This window comes from Euleptes europaea, chromosome 4 (genome assembly GCF_029931775.1).
Source record: "Euleptes europaea isolate rEulEur1 chromosome 4, rEulEur1.hap1, whole genome shotgun sequence".
NCBI lineage: Eukaryota > Metazoa > Chordata > Lepidosauria > Squamata > Sphaerodactylidae > Euleptes > Euleptes europaea.
In genome coordinates, this window is record NC_079315.1 from 32500441 (window position 1) to 32522528 (window position 22088).

Here is a 22088-nt window from a genome sequence, read left to right on the forward strand (position 1 = left end):
GCCCCCTTATTTTTATGGAAATCCCCATAGATTGCTAGGTTATCTTATCATTCTTTTCCACCCCTGTTTCAACTGTAATTGTATTCTCTATTCAATGCTAGCAGATAGGAATTGAGAGACATTAATGAAAAAGAATAGGAACTTGTCTGAAAGATAGTTGTCTAGAAAACAGGAAGGTGGTATGTGCAAGAAAGCACAGTAATAGTGAGTTTATAGTGGAGCTGGAACAAATGTGTCCTCTACGAACCTCTGATATGCACCAAATGATTAGATGTGTAGAAGTGGGGACCCATGATACAGGGGGGTTCTGTCCTGCCCCCCCCCACACACACACACACCACTGTCGCTGCCGAGTGCAGCATGGCTCCCAGCCTCTGCATCCGGCTTCACTCTGTCACTCTCCCACCACCGGCTTTGCTGGGCCCAGAGCAACTCCTGGCCTCCACTGCCAGGTCCACAGTAAGGCTCTGCACTGCCAATTGTTGCTGCTGCCAGGCCTGGCACAGCTCCCAGCCTCTGCCACTCAGCCTGCTGTGCTCTCTGCACCCCACCCCCGCTGCTGTTGGGACCAGCATGGTTCCCAGCCTCCATTGCTGGGCACACCATGGCTTTCAGCATCCCCAACCATCGCTGCTTCCAGGCCTGCCACATAGGGTTGCCAGGTCCCTCTTCGCCACCAACAGGAGGTTTTTGGGGTGGAGCCTGAGGAGGGCAGGGTTTGGGGAGGGGAGGGACTTCAATGTCATAGAGTCCAATTGCCAAAGTAGCAATTTTCTCCAGGTTAATTGATCTCTATCGGCTGGAGATCAGTTGTAATAACAGGAAAATTCCAGCTACTACCTGGAGGTTGGAAACCCTACTGCCACAGCTCCTAGCCTCTGCCAATAATGGAGAAAGTAAGTGAGTTGTCTGCACATGCAAAGACAATGGTCCTGTTCAGTGGGGATTAACCCCACTTTTTAAGGTTTTCAGATTTTTCTGCAAATCTGGGAGGTCCCTCAAGTTTGTAGAACTATCTGTTTCATGTCAGTGTGGCCCAATCTGCAGATTTACAGATCAGCAGATGAAGCTACACTTGACTACTAGATATAAGATAACACTATAACTAGGGTTGCCAACCTCCAGGTACTCACCTCAAAAAGAAGAACCTAGGTTGTTAGAATGATAGTGTTCTAGCAAAAACAACCTATTATAGTGTAAATCAAGTTGCAAAATCTAACTTGCAAGTTTTGTTGTTACTACCCTCCTGGATGAACCTAAGGAGGAAAAAACCTCAGTTCCCAACCTCCAGGACTGGCCTGGAGGTTGCCAACCTTCAGGTACTAGCTGGAGATCTCCTGCTATTACAACTGATCTCCAGCCAATAGAGATCAGTTCACCTGGAGATAATGGCCGTTTTGGCAATTGGACTCTATGGCCTTGAAGTCCCTCCCCTCCCCAAACTCCACCCTCCTTAGGCTCTTCCCCAAAAACCTCCCGCCAATGGCAAAGAGAGTCCTGGTAACCCTAAGTACAACAGTGCTTTTATGGTTGAACCGTAACCATTTTTCATATTTGATTATGGCTTGGCTGCACTGGAAGGTGTTCACAGATGGAAGGGATTTCTATCTTCAGAGAGAAACTGCCCCGAGCCCCACTGCAATCCAAAATGCCCTGCAAAATGCTCAGGACAGGGCATGACGGTAGAGTTGGAGATCTGCTGCAGGAGGTGGGAATCAGGAAAATGGTATATCCAAAATTTGCAAGCCAACAAGCAATGGTATACTACTGTATATACTCGGGTATAAGCCGACCCGAGTATAAGGCGAGGTGCCTAATTTCACCCCAAAAATGGGGGAAAATTAGGCACCTGCGTATAAGCCGAGGGTGGGAAAGGAGGCCCTTCCCCCCGCCGCAGGCTTACCTTACCGGGCCACCGCCGCCTGCCCGTGCGCCTTCCCCGCTGGCCAGGAGCGGCCCGCGGGGCCACCTGAAGGTGCGTGGGGGGGGGGAACAGATCTGCGCCTGCCAGCTGGAAACCCCCTAAAGGCGCCCGGGGTGTGTGGGGGGGACCGATCTGCGCCTGCCAGCTGGCGCCTGGGGTGGGGGTGGGAAACAGATCTGCAGGCCCGCCCGCCAACAAAGAGGGCAGGAAGGGTGCAAGGCAGTGCAGCCTTTTCTCTTTGTCTGAGGCCTGTGATGCCAAGCCTGGGGAGGCATTAAGGGCAAGGTGGACCCAGAAGGCAGCCCTGGGGGAGGGCATCACAAACTCTTTCTCTAACAAGTGTAGAAGTTCCTCTGACAAGGATTCAATGTAGGTTAGAGTGAGCACTTTCCCACTATCATAAGGTCAATGGTTGCTTTACATGATACAACATCCTATGTCTAACTTATATGTAGGTTGACTAGTAATTTTAAAGATATTCCAAGACACAGATGTGTCATGTGCACAGTACCTTTCTGCTGTGGGAATCAGGCTAACAGTAGTGTATCTGCATCAATCAAGACCGCCGCATATGGTTTGAAACCACGTTTCATGAGGTGCCTTGCTGCCAAAATTGAACTGCAAATGAAATAACATCGCTCCTTGTTTTGTACATCTTCCTCTCCATCTCCTATGCTGCTGCTCACCTGGTTTGTCAGCATTTCAGATCATACAGGAAACTCTTAAACCAACTTGTACCTGGCCCTTTTGTATTGTTTATCTTATCAGAGAGATTTTGTTGCAGAAATCCAGACTTCCCTGCTATGACACTGTTCATGTTTAGATCCCCATGGCAACTACTCCAGCTGCTTGCGCAGAAAGCAGATCCAAACAAAGCACTTGTGCTCCTTTTTTTCTTTGACCACATCACATACTCTTATTGTTTGTCCTTTTGTGAAAACAGTTAATCATACAGTTTCCTGTAGCTCTTAATTTCATCTTTTCACTCCCAACATGTTTTTCCTCTCCTTCACCTACTCCATAGTGTTTACGAGAATTTACTGTCATACTGCATTAGAGAGCAGGAAATGCTGAATCTGAAATGAAGAACACCAAGCTGGGGGGTATTTGAAGTTGTATTACACCCAGAGTTGCCAACCTCCAGGTATTAGCTGGAGATCTCCTGCTATTACAACTGATCTCCAGCCGACAGAGATCAGTTCACCTGGAGAAAATGGCCACTTTGGCAATTGGACTCTATGGCATTGAAGTCCCTCCCCTCCCCAAACCCTGCCCTCCTTAGGCTCTACCCCCAAAACCTCCCACTGGTGGTGAAGAGGGACCTGGTAAACATACACATCAGGCCATTGGTCCATCTACCTTGTCTGCTCTGACTCTCCAGAGCCTCAGGTAGAGAAACTATTTAAGAACACAAGAAGAGCCCTGCTGGATCAGACCAGTGGTCCCTCTAGTCCAGCATCCTGTTTCACACAGTGGCCAGCCAGTTTCTCTGGAGGTTCAACAACAGGACACAGAGGCTGAGGCCTTCCCCTAATGTTGCCCCTGGCACTGGTATTCAGAGGTTTAGTGCTTCTGAATGTGGAGGTTCGCTTTAGTCACCATGGCTAATAGATGCTGATATTTCCAAGAACTAGCTACTGGAGACCCTATAAGTGATGAGTGAGGACAGGTGCCTACCAGGCAATGTAGAGGATGCATGTACAGGGACTTGAACCTTACGTTCTCACATTAAAAGTCTGATGTTCCAATCCAGTCCCCTTGGGAAACGCGCCACAAATAATGAGTACAGCACTATTGCAGGTTTATTGCTGCAGCATCTGGTTCAGCCTGAAATGGTCCCACTCCAATTCATACTGCAGTCTTTGTGTCACCCCTGTCCATGCCTTGAAGTGGTTGTGATTCTAGCAAGTGAGGAAGGAAACAGACATGCAGCACTAAAGTGGGAAACATGTTGGCAGTTCCACAAAGTTTCCTAATCCTCCCACAAGCTTCTGCTGCCAGGGCACACACAGTGGCAGACACGCATGGCCCATGTTGCTCAGAGAACATGCCAGGCAATGATCATACTCTGAACAATTTTTTAAAATCCAGTTTACACTTATGGTTAAACTAACGGATCATTCCAAGGGTCAGAAAGACTGCAATCAAAAAGCTCTGCTATCTAAGAGCTAAGGGGAAAAGATCTTCTAGCTAAGATCACCTCAGCTGATGTAAATCATTTTAGTCACAATGAAGGCTGAAACCAATAGCAATGCTGAGTGATAAGACGTAGCATTTTATCGGGCTTGGAAATGTCTCTTGCTGGTGCTGCCTTGTCCCCCACCTCCCCTGGGCATTAGTCTGAGCTGACTCTCGTCCTTTCTGTGAAACATGTTACAGCAGGTTCTTTAGTCTGGTAGGAGATTGTGCATCCCAAGTACATCCAGAAGGGAAATGTTGCTTGCTAAATTGCTAAGAAAAGCTTCAAAGAGCAATACAGTTGATGGATTTTGGATTGATTCCTGTGTTGTCATAGGGAATTCAGTTAGTCTATTGCAAAATCAATACCTCTTTGCAAAATATTGAGAGTGCTTAAACCTCTAAGTACTACAAATGTGGCTACACCATCCCAGATCCTAATCACTATTTGTCCAATAATTACCATGTTCAAGGTGATCACCCTCCGCCAGTCTTTATTTGTATATACATCACATATAGTCAGCCAAGCTAACTTTAACATTTTTTTTTAGTGGGCCTATTAGGGTTTTCTTCCTCTGGACCTTGTTTAAATGGGAGCTAGACCTCCTGCAGCATATGATTCTAATGCTACATGCACCACAAACAGGAGAAAAGGTCATAATCAGTCCCTTGTTCAAACTCTGTAACCAGCCAGTTGAACACTGTGGATAATCCTGCATTTTTAGGATTTTTAAAGTTGTCTAGTTTGGACAATATGACAAACCATGGCATTCTGTGAAAGCACTAATTATCTTGCCATGTATGGAGAGGGAACAAGCAGCTTAAATTTGATTGAAGATGCTACTCCATTGCTTGTTCATGTAATAGAAAAGCATGGTTTCTAGTTATCTATGAACCTTTCCATTGATACAAGCATCTTTGGACAATTCACCTTATCTGTGGGGAGGTGGGATGCAAATCTAGAGATTTTGGTGGTGTTCTACACCCATCCAGGAGAAGGCAATTTATTCAGTGATTCATAGTAGGGGAGATCTGTGTCAGTTCTGGAGAAGACAAGCATGAAAGTGTGCTGCATACTGTTCAAAAAGAAGGTCAGGTCCAAAGGCCCACCAATGAAGCTTTAGTTACAGACCCAATCTTTCACACTTCCCCTTCCCACTGCAGCACCCTGAAGAAGGCATGAAATGGAGGATAAGTGTTTGCAATGAGAAGCGGGGATCAACACAAATTATTACCTCATATTGCATGAGCAAAAGTATCCTTCCACTTTTGGGAATTTAGATTCAGACCATATTTGAACAGAATTTGTATAGCATAGACCAGAAGTCCACACCTTTGTTGAGCCTGTGGGTGCAACTGGAATGTGAAAAAGGGATTGGGCACCATCACAAAATAGCTACTGTGGGTATGGTTGCCAGTAGGGCTGTTGAATTAAAAAAAATTCGGTATAGTTCAGATTCGGCTGAATTCGGCCCGTTTAGATTCGGCATATGCCGAAGTCTGAACTCCCCTGCTTCGGGTCCGTGCAATTCGGCGGGAATTCAAAGTTCGGAAAAAAAATTCGGCCGAATAAAGCCATTAAAAACACAACCGCGCCTTTCCGCGGCTCTGGGGGGGCATTTTTGGGGGTAGAGGTCCCAAACTTTCAGCAGAGCTTCAAATGACGTTTCTTGAAAGACCCCCCAAGTTTTGTAAAGATTGGGTCGGGGGGGGCTGAGATATGGGCCCCGAAAGGGGTCCCCCCACCCTTAATGTGCATCTCTGAGCAGAGCTTGCCGCCCACGCACAAAGCTCCCAGCCCCGACAATCAGCTGAGACGTTTTTTATGAATGAGGGAAAACCTGAAGACACACAACTGAAACCCCCCCTCAAACCATGGAGAGAGAGACTCGAGGGGGAACACACACCCCAGGCAGAACCGGCAAAAGCCCCCTTTGGCTTCCCCCACCCACCCACAGAAACTGCTCCCTCCCCACACAGACACAGACTCTGCTTCCCCCTCACACACACACACACACACAGGAGAAAAATTATAGATTAAAGCCCCCAAAGGGGTCTTACTGTGGCTGTCTTCTATTCCAACAGGAGGGGCTGGGGAGGACTTGTAATCCAAGACAATTCCAATTAGGCACGGGAGGTTTTGCTCTGGAGATGCACAGGATCAGCTGATCCATTCATCCCAATAGGGGAAAGGGGAAAGGGGAAAGCCCATATCTCGGGACCCCCTGACCCAATGTTTACAAAACTTGGGTGGTCTCTTAAGAAGGCTTGCCTGAAGCTCCACTCAAAGTTTGGGATCTGCACCCCCAAAAATGCGCCCCCTGCAGCCACGGAAAGAGAAAAGGGGAGAGCCGATATTTCTGCCCCCACTGAACCCATCTTTACAAAGCTTAGGTGGTATCTTAAGAAGGATTGTCTGAAGCTATGCTGAATGTTTGGGGGCTGTATCCCCCAAAAAGCACCCCCTGCAGCCACGGAAATGGGAAAGGGGGGAGGTAAAAGGGGTGGAGCCCATATCTCGAGACCCCCTGACCCAATGTTTACAAAACTTGGGGGGTATCTTAAGAAGGCTCATCTGAAGCTCCACTGAAAGTTTGGGGTCTGTACCCCCAAAAATGCGCCCCCTGCAGCCATGGAAAGAAAAAGTGGGAGCCCATATCTCGGGACCCCCTGACCCAATGTTTACAAAACTTGGGTGGTCTCTTAAGAAAGCTTGTCTGAATCTCTGCTGAAAGTTTTGTGTCTGTACCCCAAAAAATACGCTCCCTGCAGCCACAGAAAGGAGCGAATGTGCACAAGCACTCCCCCACACACACACAGGAAGATTTCCCTCTCTCTCTCTCTCTCCCCGGCCCGGCCGCACATCAGCTGATTCCTCCAGTACTCAATCCTGACTGATTGGCCAGAAGGAGACCCAGCTTGGCCACCGATTGGCCGGGGGAGGAGACGGCTGCTTACTGAAGGTTATGCTGCTTACTGACGGCCGAATTTGCCGGATTTATTCGTGAACTCCCGAACTCGCTGAATTCGGCCCCCCCGGGTTGCCCGCCATTTTTGAGTTCGGTTTGTCCCGAACTAAAAACCACCAAATCGGGAAATTCGGCTGTTTTTCAGTTCGGGCCGAACCGAATCAACAGCCCTAGTTGCCAGGTAGGGCCTGGATATCTCCTGGAATTACAACTGATCTCCAGATGACAGAGATCAGTTCTACTGGAGAAAATGGCTGTTTTGGAGGGTAGACTCTATGGCATTACAGCTCAATGAGGTCCCTCCCCTCCCAAAACCCTGCGCTCCCCAGGCTCCTCCTCCTAAATATCCAGGTATTTCTCAACCCAGAGTTGGAAACCCTAACTGTAGGCTTACCTACAGTTAAGGGTTCACAACTGCTATACACCTGCCCAGGTTAAGTTCAGGACTTTGCTAGTCCATCGGCTGTTTTTGTTCTATTACAGACCCTTTGTATCCCTCCCTCCCACAACTCATGGAGCAGGTGGATACCAAGAAACATACTGGAAAGCACCATGGTGACCACAGGCACTACCTTCTGGTTTGCTGATCTACTGATGTTTATCAAAAACTGGGACATAAAATTATGATGTCAGATCATAAGATCCCAGAGTGCTTTCTAGAGAAACAGGAATTATATGCAGTCTTATGACCCTGTCCTGGATTCCATGTTTATAAAACCAAAGGCATCACAGTTGTACCTTTACTCACGCCTTCCCGTTCTATTAAATTGGTCAATCTTACTTTTTGAGAATGTATCCTGTGTCTCCAGTGTTTCAGCATGTGAGTACTGAAGCTTTGAATGACATTCAATTCCCCAGCTTTGCAGATTCGACAAATCCTGATAGGGTCTGGAGATCTTTGAACACGTGTAGAGTTGTCCAGTGCTCATTCAAATGGAACTCAACATTCTTTTGTACTCTGCCCATTGCTACCCTGGTTATTTATATTTTTCCTTCTATAAAGTTTGTGAAGTGATCCTTACCTTTATCTTAGGCAGAAAACTGACAAGCACTTTGAATGAAGGTCAATACTGGAAGCTCGCCATCTCTCTGTCTAGCCCAGATCTAGTTAAAAGAGCACCGTGTCAATAATAAATGAAGAGTGCATGTTTAATGGTTACCCATGGCTTCTTGCTGCAGTTTGGAACTAATCAGAAGCGCTAATCAGAAATTATTACTGCATTGGCCTTGCTGAGTCTGAGATCTTTGTCCATGGAGAATAACGTTATTGTTAAACAAGGATATCAGAAATGTTCTTTTTTGTTTCTATGGGCTTAATGCCATAACTCCTGATAATATCAAATTGACCAATTTTTTTTTCACCTTCTCTTATACTACTGCAGGTCTCACCACTCATTTAAGCCTTTGTTCCACAATTTCAGTGACCCATATTCCATTTCACCTGTAAATGAAAGCTTCTTATTCTGGCATTTCAATACACCTAGACTCCTGGTCAGATGTTGACTATATGCACTTTGTGTTCTATCACTTGGACCACCTAACTGGAACATTTTAATAGCTATCACCATTGGTAGTAATTTTTTACTGAGATGGTCCAGATTGTAAAGCACAAGCTTTGCATACAAAGTTAGCAATACCAGGAATGTCCAGGTTGAATGATCTCAGGTACTTGGGCTGGGAAAGACTGTGACTGAGACCCTGGAGTGTTACTGTCAGTAATAGTAGACAGTACTCAGCTTGATGACCAGTGATCTGATTTAGAGTAAAACAGTTTATATATTAATTTGTAATCTTATATCTGTTTGAGCCTGTCAGGTTACTTCAGTTCTACCTCTAATTCAACATGTTTAATCTTGGGCATAATAGCTTGGTCCCACCTTATTTTAATTACCTGATTATACATTTCCTTTCTTCCCAGTGGGTCCCCCAAGTGGTGTACATAATTCTCCTCTCTTCCATTTTATCCTCACAGTAACCCTATAAGGTAGCATAGACTGAGAGTGTGTGACTGGCCCAAGGTCACTCAGCCAGCTTCCATGGCAAGAGTGGGGATTCAAACCAGGGTCTCTCAGATCCTAGGGTGATATTCTAACCTCTACACCACACTGGCTCTCTGAAATTTGGCATTCCATTTTTAAATGTACTTAGATACAATATTCTGTAGACTCTGAAGTTGGAATTGATTCATGTATTAACTAAAGGAAAATGTAGTCATATCATTTTTACTTCTGTCAGGGCCCCAGGGTTAACTCAGGAAGCTCTTTATCCAAGGATAATTGGGGCTCTGAAAATTGTAGATATCCTATGGGTATAACGTTGCCAGATCCCCCCTCTTGATTGGCAGAAGATTTTAGGGGGTGGGGCTGGGGTGGCTGTGTGTGTGCAGCTGTGTGCACCTGAGGACATTACTTCCGGGTTTACCCCAGAAGCGCCGCATCACCATGGCCACTTTAGCAGTCAAGTAGCTGCAGTGATGCAGTGTTTCCAGGGGTAAACCCGGCAGTGATGTCCTCACATGCACGCGGCCACACCTAGCACATGATTGCCACTCCACAATTGCCACTCCACAGCAACTGGGTGGATTGGCGGGCAATTGCTCTCTGAAACCGCCCACCTGGCCACCCTATATGGGTAGGATCCAGCCAGCTTTTTCACTCCATCTACCCCAGTTATTTTTCTTACTACAGCCACTTTCCCACATGGTTTTTGTCTGTAGATGTATCACCATTCCCAGCATCCCCAGCATACCCTCTCCTCTTTTTTTCATCAGCAGAAAAGGAATAGCTAATTTCAGTATTCTGAAGGGCACTTACCACACTACCCAGTTCCCTTTGATCTGCCATTGTTCTCAACTGGCAGTATAAAAATGCATTGTGGCAATTAGTCAACCAAGTGATAAAGGGCTTTCAATGGCTTGGTCAACCCATCAGATGAACCCTTCCAAGTGGGAGGGGGCGGGGAGGAGGAGCGTGGCAGCGGTGAGCTTACCTTTCTCTTCGGCCCCTCACAGCCTCTCCGCCTGTTGGAGGAGCCCTTTTTAGCCAGTGGGTGATGGATGCCTTCAGTCCATGCATTCAATTTTTTGAACATGGAACTGAAAGGCATGCGAGGGGCGAGCAACAAACCACCCCGTACTGCCATGCATTAACAGCCATTGTGTTCTAGCATTCCATCCAATTTAGGACCCCTGTCCTGCCATTCAGACTTTTCCTTTGGGTCCAGTATACTCAGCCGCCCAGATCCCCTATACAGCTAAATCAGTCACTGGTTCCATGGCAGTCAGAAAGCAATGCCATTTTATCTCTTCATACGGCTCTTACGTCTTTTCTTCCACCTTCCTTACACACTCCCCCATCAAAGTTTTTTTTCCCTTCCTCACACTTTCATTGCATGTTTAAAGAACCTGATGTTTTTAGTGCAGCTGTTGTAAGCAAAGTGCAATTTTTGTAAAGATAAAAAGACGTTTTAATTTGTTGTCACCCAATTAAAATGCCATGAGGGAAAGAGGGTTAGAAATGGGCTTCTGTCCCTCTTTTTTTTAGCAGTGATAAAACAGGTTTTTCTTGTTTATTTTTATTAGGCTGTTATAAATGGTTTACACACTTGAATCATTTAGCTGGTGTTAGAAATGACTTGTAACCATAAGTGACTGTTAGTGTTCCCTTACTATGATTTCCTCATGTGATGAGCAGCAGCCAGACTTCTGGTCTCTCCATGTTTGAATCCAGCTTCTCTAGCAGTAAACTGGCATATTTATTCTCATGGACATAGACTTCTCTGTGAATTGCAAATGGTTTAGGGAAAAAAGGACACTGCAATATGGAGCCAGTGTGGTGTAGTGGTTAAGAGCGGTGGACTCTAATCTGGATTCCCCACTCCTACACATGAGTGGAGGACACTAATCTGGTGAACCAGGTTGGTTTCCCCACTCCTACACATTAAGCCAGCTGGGTGACCTTGGGCTAGTCACTCTTTGCGCTCTCTCAGCCTCACCTACATCACAAGGTTGTGGGGAGAGGAAGGGAAGGAGATTGTAGGCCAGTTTGATACTCTTAAAAGGTGGAGAAAATCAGCATATAAAAACCAACTCTTCTTCTTCTTCAGGCCCAGGGGTCAGCAAACTCATTAGTCAAAAAAGCCAAATATCAACAGTACAATGATTGAGATTTCTTTTGCGAGCCAAATTTCTTAAACTTAAACTATATAGGTAGGTACACTGTTTATTAACTTAATAAACTTTAATTAAAGTTTTAAGTCTTAATTAAACTATAGGTACACTGAATAAAACTTGATATCATACTTAATAGTGATCTTATTTATTGATAAAAATTAAATTGTAAGTCCCTGCCATTTCCCCCTCTTCGTCCGGAGATGTCGTCTGGAGGCCTGGTCTACCACCATAAAAGCCTATTGGAAGACCTGGCCTCCGGCTGAGTCTCATTGGGAGGCCAGGTCTACCCATTGGCTTTCTTGGCAGTAGACCTGGCCTCCGGAGGCCCATAGAAGCCAATTGGTAGACCTGGCCTCTGAAGGGGGACTTTTTTCCCTCCTCGGGAGTCCAGGTCTACCGCCAAGTAAGCCACCCTCCACTTACCAGACAAGCCCCTGCTGGCTCCAAAGTGTGCCTCTTCCCTACAGGGACCCGCAGGCCCAGAAGACGACGGGGGAACGGAGTCGGCGCCACAGAAGACGGGGCGCTGCAGCCCAGGGCTGCTGACTGGGACACGCCGCCAAAGGAAGCCCGCCCCGCCCAATAGCTGATAGGCGGGCGGGGCAGGCCAGGAAACGCCGAGCTGCCCGCCCAGCAATCGCTCTGCAGAGGGGAGGGGAGGCTTTAGCCTACCAACCATTGAGGGCAAGGGAAAGGGGGACCCGGCCATTCTCCACGGGGGGGAGGGGGAGAGACAGCGTGCCCGCTCGCCTGCTCTCTCGTGCTCGCTTGATCTCTCAGGTGCGCTGGCTCCACAGCCCGGCTGCCGGCGCAAGCGGGTGTGAGAGCAGGGGCTCTGAATCAAGTTCAGAGAGCCGCACTCAATGGGCCAAAGAGCCGCATGCGGCTCGCAAGCCGCGGTTTGCCGACCCCTGTTCATGCCCAAGGCACTGTGCTTCACCTTCCATCATTTGCCTGCTGAGCTTTCACATTATGCCTCAACCTCTTGTTGACCTGAAAAATTATTTGGGAGCTTAATGGCTCTTAAAAGCAGAGTCCAAGCAGAAGTCTATAAGGAACAAAGTCATACTTTGTAAATGAGAGCAATGAAGGACTTCAGAATCTTATCAAATGTTATTTTCTTCTCTGGGGTTGATATTCATAAAGTATCTTTTTCAATTCCACTCTCCAGTTTCATTTATGGAGTTTTAAGATGTAGAACCAAGGAAGACAGAGCAGGCAGAGCATGGTGCCTGCATAATTTGGTACCAAAAACCAGAAAAGAGATAAGGCCTTTATTAGAAATTTAAACAAAAAAATGACATTTGCTTGAGTGCACAATGGCTGCAGTCCTAAAGATACTGGGATTAAGCTCCTTTGAATACCGTACAATTTATTTTAAGGAAGACCTGCTATGGATGGCTCCCTGTGTTCCTTAGCTTTTCCTGGGAGTTGTGTTTCACACATGGGTTTGCTGGTGAATGGGGAAAACCACCACCATTAGAAAACACACTGTCTCAAGGTTGACTCAGCCTTCCATCCCTTTGAGGTAAGGAAAAGGAGTATCCAGCTTGCTGGGGGTAAAGTGTAGATGACTGGGGAAGGCAATGGCAAACCACCCTGTAAACATAGTCTACCTAGTAAATGTCGGGATGTGACATCACCCCATGGGTCAGTAATGACCCAGTGCTTGCACAGGGGACTACCTTTACCTTTTACCTTGAGTTAATAATGGATAATAACTAGTGATGAACATATTGCTCTGGCTCTGTCCCATCATTGGTCTTTGGATTATTTGCATATTGGTGTTGTGTTCTTCTGGCCTTCTGCTCCTCTCTTGAGATATTGGGTTGGATCCCACAGGAGATTTTGGCATGCACAGTAGTCCTTGTGCAAGTAGAAGTACTAAATTTACTCCTGTCTTCTTGCACCAAATGAAAGTGACTGGATCTCCACTATTTTTTCTATGTGCACAAGGCAAAGCACAAGGCATTTCTTCTGATGTAATTTCAAAGCTAAATTAACTGAAATCATGCAAATCATCTGTTGTCCATTCCATTGTTCCATGTGCATGTTGTTCTTTTGATAAAAATTGAACTGAAGCACTGTTGCTTTGCTGCTTGCACCCATGGGATTTTGCTAAGTACATTTTCCTTCTCGTGCACACATTACTGGATCCGTCTCTCTACACTGTTCCCTAAGATAGTGTGTGTGAATGTTATTTTAATTTTTTTGTAATTCAATACATGTAAAATGTAGCACTTGCTTAGAAATGCCAGCTGCTGCCCTGTGTGTTCTGGCATTGCATCCTATGAGAGAATTGAAGCCTGTTAGGTAAATATATACGTATTTAGTGATTACCGTGTAGGGAAGTGCGGGGAAAGCACAGTTGGGTCTGTTCTGTTGTGGCAGTGAGTGGATGGATCAAATTGGATGGGGAAATTAGATGGCAGAGAATTTCATAAGTGTTCCTAATAAAAGCAGTCTCGGGGGGGGAAACATTGGGGAAATTCAAAGGAAAGCAGGGAGGGCAACAATTGGCAAATGAGTGTTTAAGGGAGAGGAAAAACTGATCCAATTAAAAAGCCAAATGGGGTACAGCAAAGCCCAGAAAGAATTTAGGGGAATATTTGGTTGAACTTCCAGTCTGTATCTCTTGCTGTTCATCTGGCCCATTTTTAACAGATCATTATATTTTCACTTTTTATTGTCTTTCCTGTTTACATACTCCTCCTACTTACTTCAGTAACATCTGCTAGATTTTTTAATATCCTCTGAAAGGCGTCTGATATAATATGCATTATTAGTCTCTTACTGTGGATTAATTTTCATGAAGCATCGTTCCATCTGTTAGAACATAAATATCCTATGTTTTTATCATTCTTGTAAGCAATCTTAAAACTCCATCTTAAATTCATCAGTTTTTTTCATGGAGAACTGTAATCCCATTAAGCAAATGAAATAGCCATTTCCCCCCAGTCTATTTCCAAACACTAATTTTGAACTGAGCTCTTCCCTTCTCACCTTCATTGCTCTTGCATTATTAAGAATACTGCCTTCCGAATGACACACCAAAGATTTGCTCTGAATAACAGCAACAACAACAATAATAATTCTCTTGACTATTCCAAAATCTCAAAATCAAATAAATAAATAAAGAGTATATGCTGAATTAGGTAGGAATTGAACCTTACTAGTCATTCTTTCCCTCTTCATCCCAGTTTTTGCAAAGGAGTAGGAAAATACAGCCATTGATTAATGAGGCTTTCAACTTTGAACATTTTAAAATAGCATCCTTATGAATACTGGAAGAATAGAAAATGACTGTGGAACACAGCTTTTCGAAGGATGCTTGCTGAAAACTATAAAGAGTTTAATTAGACTTTTATCTGTGATATTAAGCATACTTAGATGCAAGCTCTGTTCAAATCAATGTTAGTTGCTTTGAAGGAAAGATTGCCAACATGAGCTTGATGTTGCACGATTCAAAATCCCATCTGCGCATGGGACTTCCCATGTGGAAACACTTTACTTTTTCATGGACATTCCACATTGTGCACATGGAGATGAGAAAGGGGAAGCTTCTGCATGCATAGACCTCCAACACAACCACTGGCACATATCCTGAGACCATTTTTACACATTCAGACAAATGACTGCCACCCAAACCCCTCCAATTATTATTCTATCTGTCCCTTCTTAGGAATTTTGGCTCAGCACATAAGAATTTTTTTTGCTAGATCAGAGCAAAGTCCACTTACTCCAGCAATGCTTCTAGGTGCTTACAAGCTGAGAGGGAGCAAACATTGCCCTTTAGGTTTAGGCCAGTGGTTCATCGAGTGTAGCAACCTGTTTCAAATAATGCTCAGCCAGATGCTTCTGAAGGCCCACAAGCAGACACAGATGCCAAAGCACCCCAGGTTGTTGCCTTTTCCCATCAACTGATGTTACATAGATGATAAGCTGACTTTTCCATGGTGATGGTCTGCTGCTGAGAACAATACAAAATGGCAGCCATTTGTGCTTTTTAATGCTCAGTTCAAGCGAGTGGCATGAAACACATGGTTCAGAGCAAATGTGTTGTACTAAACTGTGCTCATTAGTTTGCCGTGCCCAAAAAGCCAGTTGGTAGTTCAGACTCATTGTATTTTTTATTCTGATTGGAAACAATGTACTACTCTCAGTTGCATTTCAATTTGGCAAGTCAGCAACTGTGTCAGCTTTTCTATATGGGCGGTGTAAGTAATTATGTATATGTGTGTATGTATTCGTGCCTGCCCCAAAGAGCCATTCTTGGGAAGCATCATGATTAATTTCTCTGTCAGGAATCTTGTGTCATATCCTGACATCTGTAGGAGGGCTTCTTTTCTAGCGGTTGCACTATCAGAAAGGGTGATCTTAGTAACCCAAAAAGGCACCATATTTAAAGACTGCCAAGTATACAGCATTTGCCTGCAATATTTGTAGAAATCAGTGTAGTTGGAACATTAAAGAAGTGACCCTTGTTCATCTGAGAAATAATACCTGGGGTTGGATCCAACCAGTTTTTCACACAGTTTGGCTCAATTCTCTTTCTTACTACAGTCTTGGTTCCATTTGGCTTTTGTCCATGTACATTCCATAATACCCAGCATAGCCTTTTGGGTGGTCAAAGTGGGACTCCTGCCCTCCTTTTTTCACCAATGGGAAAGCTGATTGGATCTGAGTCCTCATAAATAAACAGAACGTCCAGAAAGCAATGGTGTGATTCAGTGAGTTAGTGGATTATGCCAAGAGCAGGTTTTTAGCAACAGAGCATACCAACAGCTTTACACCTAGTTTGCTTTGCAGTTCTCAGTTTGAGAATGAGTGATGAGGTAACAGCAACCATCATGGCCTGGTCAGTTACATGGTAGTTTGAATGTGTGTGTAAGGTTTTGGTGTAAAGGTGGGATGGGATGTGGGAGACTCAGGCAGGGGGATTTATTAAAAAGAGCAAAGAATTAGAAATATAGCTATAGTAGTTAGTATGTTGAACATTGACTCGGGAGACACAGGTTCAGATCCTAAATCTACCATGAGACTTCCTGGCTAGTTCTTCACACTCTTTCTTTCTCAGTCTAACCTACCTCACAGGGTCGTGAGAATAAAAAGGACAAAGAACTGTGTATTTATTTATTCATTATGTACAGTACATTTTTATCCCATCTTTTATAAAAGGAGGTCACGATGGAGGAAGAGAAGAATAAATAGTTATAGTAAACACCTGAAGAAATAATTTCAGGCCAGCCTCTAGCCTTGAATCTCAGTGTCTATCGGGATCTATTTTTTGTGTGAAAAGGAACCAATTTAAACTTATTTCAGAAGTGAAACTAGTGGTTATCTGGTGCTTTTCAGAATATGGTGACTTGCAGTTTTACCACATGGGTGCCCTTTCAAGAGATCATTTCATCGAATGCTTACTAACGTATATCATCACAAGAAGTGTATATGTGTGTGTCAGTGAGTGCCTGCGTGACTGAATGTCTTCTTGCTCAGTCATTCAGTAGTCAGTGACTCACAGCTGAACAGGTGAACTGTCTCCAGAGGAAAGTATTGGAGGTGATGCAAAGTAGCATGAAAAAAACTATGACATTAAATTCCTCTTGCTGTTCAAGTCTCCGCTTGATAGTGAATACATGAAAGTGTGGGGATGTTCTCACCCAGCAGTTATCTAGTTCACAGAGCTAACAGGAAGAAGTTCCAAAATACTCTAAATGTCTCATAATGCCATCCTATGCAGAGTTACACCTTTCAAAGTCCATTGAAGTCATTGGGCCTGAGAGGGTGTAACTCTGCTTAGAATGACATTGTCAGTCAAATATACTAAATGTACAGAGCTACTAGGCCATCAGCTATGGGGGTAAATTCATTCTTAGCCTGAACATCATAGGCAATCAGAATCAAACATATTAAGCAAACTGCACATGGCAAGAATTCCCAAAAAGTAATTTCTTAGACTGCTTTCTGGTCTGTACACATCCATCCAACATCAGGATCATTTCTGATGCTGGGAAGGATCATCTCTAAAGGCAGATAATTGTAGGTGTTAAGCTTCTGTTCATGCAACTTCTTCATGAGCTGCAGGCTTTTGGATGTGTTTCGTGAATGCTAGTCCCCCTCCCATCACATGGCAGATATCTTTTGAAACTCCCCATTATTTACTTAACCAGCCTTTTAACTGTAAGGGCCAATGTTGATTTGTTGTGATAACTGGTAGTAGTTTCAGGTGGGTAGATTCAAGCCCAGTAGCCCCTTAGAGATCAGTAAAATTGTTCAGGGAATAACCTTTTGTGAGCCAAAGCTCACTTTGTCAGATATAATGAAAATGCATCAACCCTGATATCTTGGTCAGAAGGTCGGACGGGTGTTACCAAGAATGGCTAGTTGGAGTCAGGATGCAGTCTGGAGATTGGGTTGTTAGAGTTTATATGGGAACAAAGCTGCCGTCTTTGTTTATTAGAGGGCCTGGTTCCAGAGTCCTCATCCATGTTGGGTAGTGCATTAGTGTAAGTGAAAAATTGTTTAAGGTTAAGAGGTTGCCTGTGGACAAGAAAAGTTCTGCTTTCCTTTGCCTATGAGAGAATAATATCATTATCCACCATACACATTAAGGATGTGTTGAACTAATTTTAGCTTTGAGCTATATGTGACCACTAGTGGTATTCTATTTTTATTTCATTTGTGCCTGCGTTGTAGCAAGTTATCCCTGGGTACCATGCTGACTTTGTCAATCTGTTTTCTGACCACATCAGGTATGTATTGTAATTCCAGAAATGTCTGTTGTGGATCCTTCAGGTGAGAATCTCGGTCAGAGGAATTGGAACTGATACATCTGTTGTATAGAGCTTGACTGTAGACAATGGATTGTGTTGTGTGTTTAGGATGGTGACTGGAATTATGTAGGTGTGTTTGGGCAAAATCTGGTGGTAGTTGTGAAACATCGAAACAGTTCTATAGGCAAAATACTGGCATAATCTTTTAACAGATATAGTAGATACACAGATGGTACTAGAGAGATCCTGTAATCCTGAGAAATCCTGTAGAGGTCCTGTAGAAGTTAGAAATCAATTTCTTATTTTTTCTTGAATTTATTTGATTTGTGTTTACTGTTTCCATGTGATATCTTTTGCAGTCAGTTGCAGTGTTCAGAATGAAGGACTTCTGCTCTAGGAAATGGTACTCTGAAACAGTATTAATTCTAATTCCTTCTTGTTGCCTAAGAAGTAGGGGGAAATTAGTTCTTGGCAATATTGCTTTATCTGTATACCGGGGGTAGCATTGGCACAACTAGTAATTTGCCTGCATACACAGATTGCTGAAACAGTTGTACTCATCACCAACTGCCTGAGGGAAAGTTCTTCTTCCTTTGCCTTTAACGTCTGATCCAGGTACGTTTCACCCAACAGGAGAGTTTCTAGCAACATAAGAAAGTAAAGAAAAAATGTTAGCCGCCACATTAGTTTCAGTAGGAGCAATATCACCAGCAGGATGAATACATAATAACAGCACCGCTTTCTATTAGTACAATTAGGGATGTTACAGATTTTTTTTATAACTACTAGCCTGTTCTGCATGCTTCCCGTATCCCTGATTTTGTGCAGGGTCGAGCCACAAGATTGGCTTTGCTGGGATCCACCTGCACCTCACAGTTTCCCCTGCAGTAGACTCAGTTTTTTCTCTGTTCTGCACAGATTCTGGCATTCAGGGGACTGATCTTCCTTACCATGTACTTCATCAAACTGACAGTATCAGAAACCCAACCCAACCTTTTTTTATTTTTTTGTGCATGCCTCCTAATGATAGTGTATACTAGGGAGCTAGCGTGGTGTAGTGGTTAAGAGAGGTAGACTCTATTCTGGTGAACCAGGGTTTATTTCCCCATTCCTACACATGAAGCCTACTGGTGACCTTGGGCTAGTCACAATTCTCTCCAAACTCTCTCAGCCCCACCTACGTCACAACAACAACAACAATAATAATAAATTTTACTTATATCCTTCCCTCCCCTGGCAAGGTGTCTGTTGTGGGGAGGGGAAGGGAAGGCGATTGTAAGCTGCTTTGAGGCTCCTTAAAGGTAGAGAAAAATCGGGGTATAAAAAACCAACTCTTCTTCTATCGATAAAATAAGATAAAAATCAGAGCACCTCATGACAGGGATTTAAACTTCTTCTGTGAAGGGAAGGGGGGTTAAGTGGGGAGAAAAGGAGGACATGTGAGCATCCTTTTGGACCCACAATGTCCCCCAACTGCAGGAGAGGCATCACTTGCAGCTGTTTAAAAGGCTAAGTAAAAACAGAGAGGAGGAGAGAAGAGGGCAGCTTGGTGGGGGAGAAAAGTGCTGCATTTTGGCTTCTGCAATCCTACATATTCACACAAAACAGCAACTTCGGAACGGGGTGCTTGTGTGTTAATGAGTGATCAGCAGACCAATGCTATTTCATTATGTAGAAAACAAACAAACAAACGAAAGATCCATCAACCAAAAAGAAGGGAGAAGAAAGGGCGGAGGGTACATGCAACTTTTTAAAAAAAATGCAGGCTAATATGTATGGGTAGTAAAATTTGCAAGACCTGAGCAAGGCTATTAACAATCGGACATTTTGGAGGACATTATTTCATAGGGTCACCATGAATCGAAAGCAACTTGATGGCACTTAATATACACACACAGAGAGTTAAAAAATAAAAATAAAGAAAGGATGCTTTTATCATGTTGGCATATTTTTCATTTTGGCTGCTGCATGACCATTCATTTTACACAATCATACCGTTACTTTCCCTAGCCCATATGCTTACATCAATGATTTATTGCTAGTGCAACGTGTACCTTTTTTAAAAGTGTGTGAAATATGGGGGCATGGGGAGGAAGGGAAGGGGGAGGAGGAGGGAGGGAGGGAGGAAGTAGAAAAGAAGGATGGACCATGCGGGTGGTAGGCATGGATACTCGTGATCTGTAATAGCAGGGAGTGTGGATTCTCGGGGAGAATTAATGCAAAAAAGAAATTGTGCATGCAAACTCATGCCGATCTGATAATGTTTTAAATGGAAAGATTGGTGTACAACCTTTCATAGAAAAAACAGGGGGGAAACAACGAGAGCGTGAACTGCCCCCGTGACGGAGCCACATTGATGCAGAACAAAAACAAAACACCATTGCTAAATGGTTATGTAATAAGCAAAAACGCGAAGTGTGAAAGAGGCCTCAATTTAGTTTGAAAGTTTAATTCTCTTGGCACTTGAGACAAAAAAAATTGCACTAATAAAGTTTATTCGAAAAAATGCTCTTAAAACTGACCTATTTTTCGCATCAGGTTTTTTTTTTTTTAACATGGGCTAAAAATGGCACAAAAAAACCAAATTTGAACATTTGCCATGAAAAGGTGTGGGATGAAATTTTATGAGTATTGTTACAGCTACTTGGACATGTAGAACAATATTTTACCATTCTTAGCAAGGCGCAAGTGTTACTTTTCTAGGCCCAGTACAAACTGGTAACATTCTCCCGCCCCACATATATACAAACACAGACATACAGATTGTGAAAGGGTAGCCACGTTAATCTGTTATAGCAAAATAAAACAAAAACCAATAGCACCCTAAAACCTAACAACATTTATTTCAATATGAGCTTTCTTAGGGTTTCCAGATGGCAGGGCAGTCCCTTTCCTGCAGACCACGTGCCCGTCACCAATCAATTCAATGGCAGAAGGGGAAAGGGGGGAATCAGTATCGCCAATGCCATGATGTTGTTTCTGGGCAAACAAACCAGACACACTGACAGGTACACCTACAATGCTCTAGGATTTACAATAGTTTCTGTGGTCTTTACCACAGAAAGTTGTGGCATTCCTAGAGCATTGTGTGTATGTGTGTGTGTGGGGGGGAGGTAATTCCACCCAGGCTTATGCCTGGAAATGACAACACAGCATCAGCAACACTGTTTTCCAGGGCTCCACCCGTGAAAAACTCTTGGGGATTGCTACTCTGTGTAAGTGGCTAGAACAGGATACACAGTTACAAACAGAAAAGCAAGGTACTTTTATACAGTCTCGTGAAGGGAGGATGTGAGGCTCAGAGATAAGAGCATCAGCTTGGCATTCAGCAATTCCCAGGATTAATCCTCGGCATCTCCAGATAAAAAGATTGGCTAGGAGGTGATATGAAATACCCCAACCTGAGACCCTAGAGATCTGCTGCCAGTCTGAGTAGACAATACTGACCTAAATGGACCAAAGATGTTATTGAGTATAACACAGCTTCAGGTGTTAGGGAAGGGGCTGTGGCTCAGTGATGGAGCATCTGCTTAGCATGCAGAAGGTCCCAGTTTCAGTCCCTGGCATCTCCAGTTAAAGAATCTGGCAGTTGGTGATGTTATAGACCTCTGCCTGAGACCCCAGAAGAGCCAGTCTAAGTGGACAGTACAGACTTTGATGGACCAATAGTTCAATTCAGTATAAGACAGCTTCATGTGTGTTCAAATGAGTGATGGAAGAAAAACACATACTTCTGTAATGAGATAAATAGAGAATATCATGATTATGGGCTTGCAGCCTATGAATTTTCAGACCCCATTGAAGCTTACCCATTTCGCTTCCATGTTTGGTACCTGCTTCTCAGTTTGTTATTGAGTAACTAACTAACTGGGACATGTGAAGCATTGTGGAGAAAATATAGGGTAGGTTGTGCTGAGTTATAATCAATAAGTCCTTCAGAAGAACTTGCAACTTGTTTCCCAGCATGAGATCAAACAGAATCACCTTGATTTGCTCCAGAGAGCCAGTGTGGTGTAGTGGTTAAGAGGAGTGGACTCTAATCTGGTGAACCAGGTTTGATTCCCCACTCCTAG

The 22088-nt window shown here is 44.1% G+C and overlaps 1 protein-coding gene across 1 annotated transcript in view; it reads left to right on the forward strand.

The window, feature by feature from the left end:
- LINGO2 (leucine rich repeat and Ig domain containing 2) overlaps window positions 1–22088 on the forward strand; it is a 418971-nt gene that overhangs the window by 176382 nt on the left and 220501 nt on the right. The window lies entirely within an intron of this gene.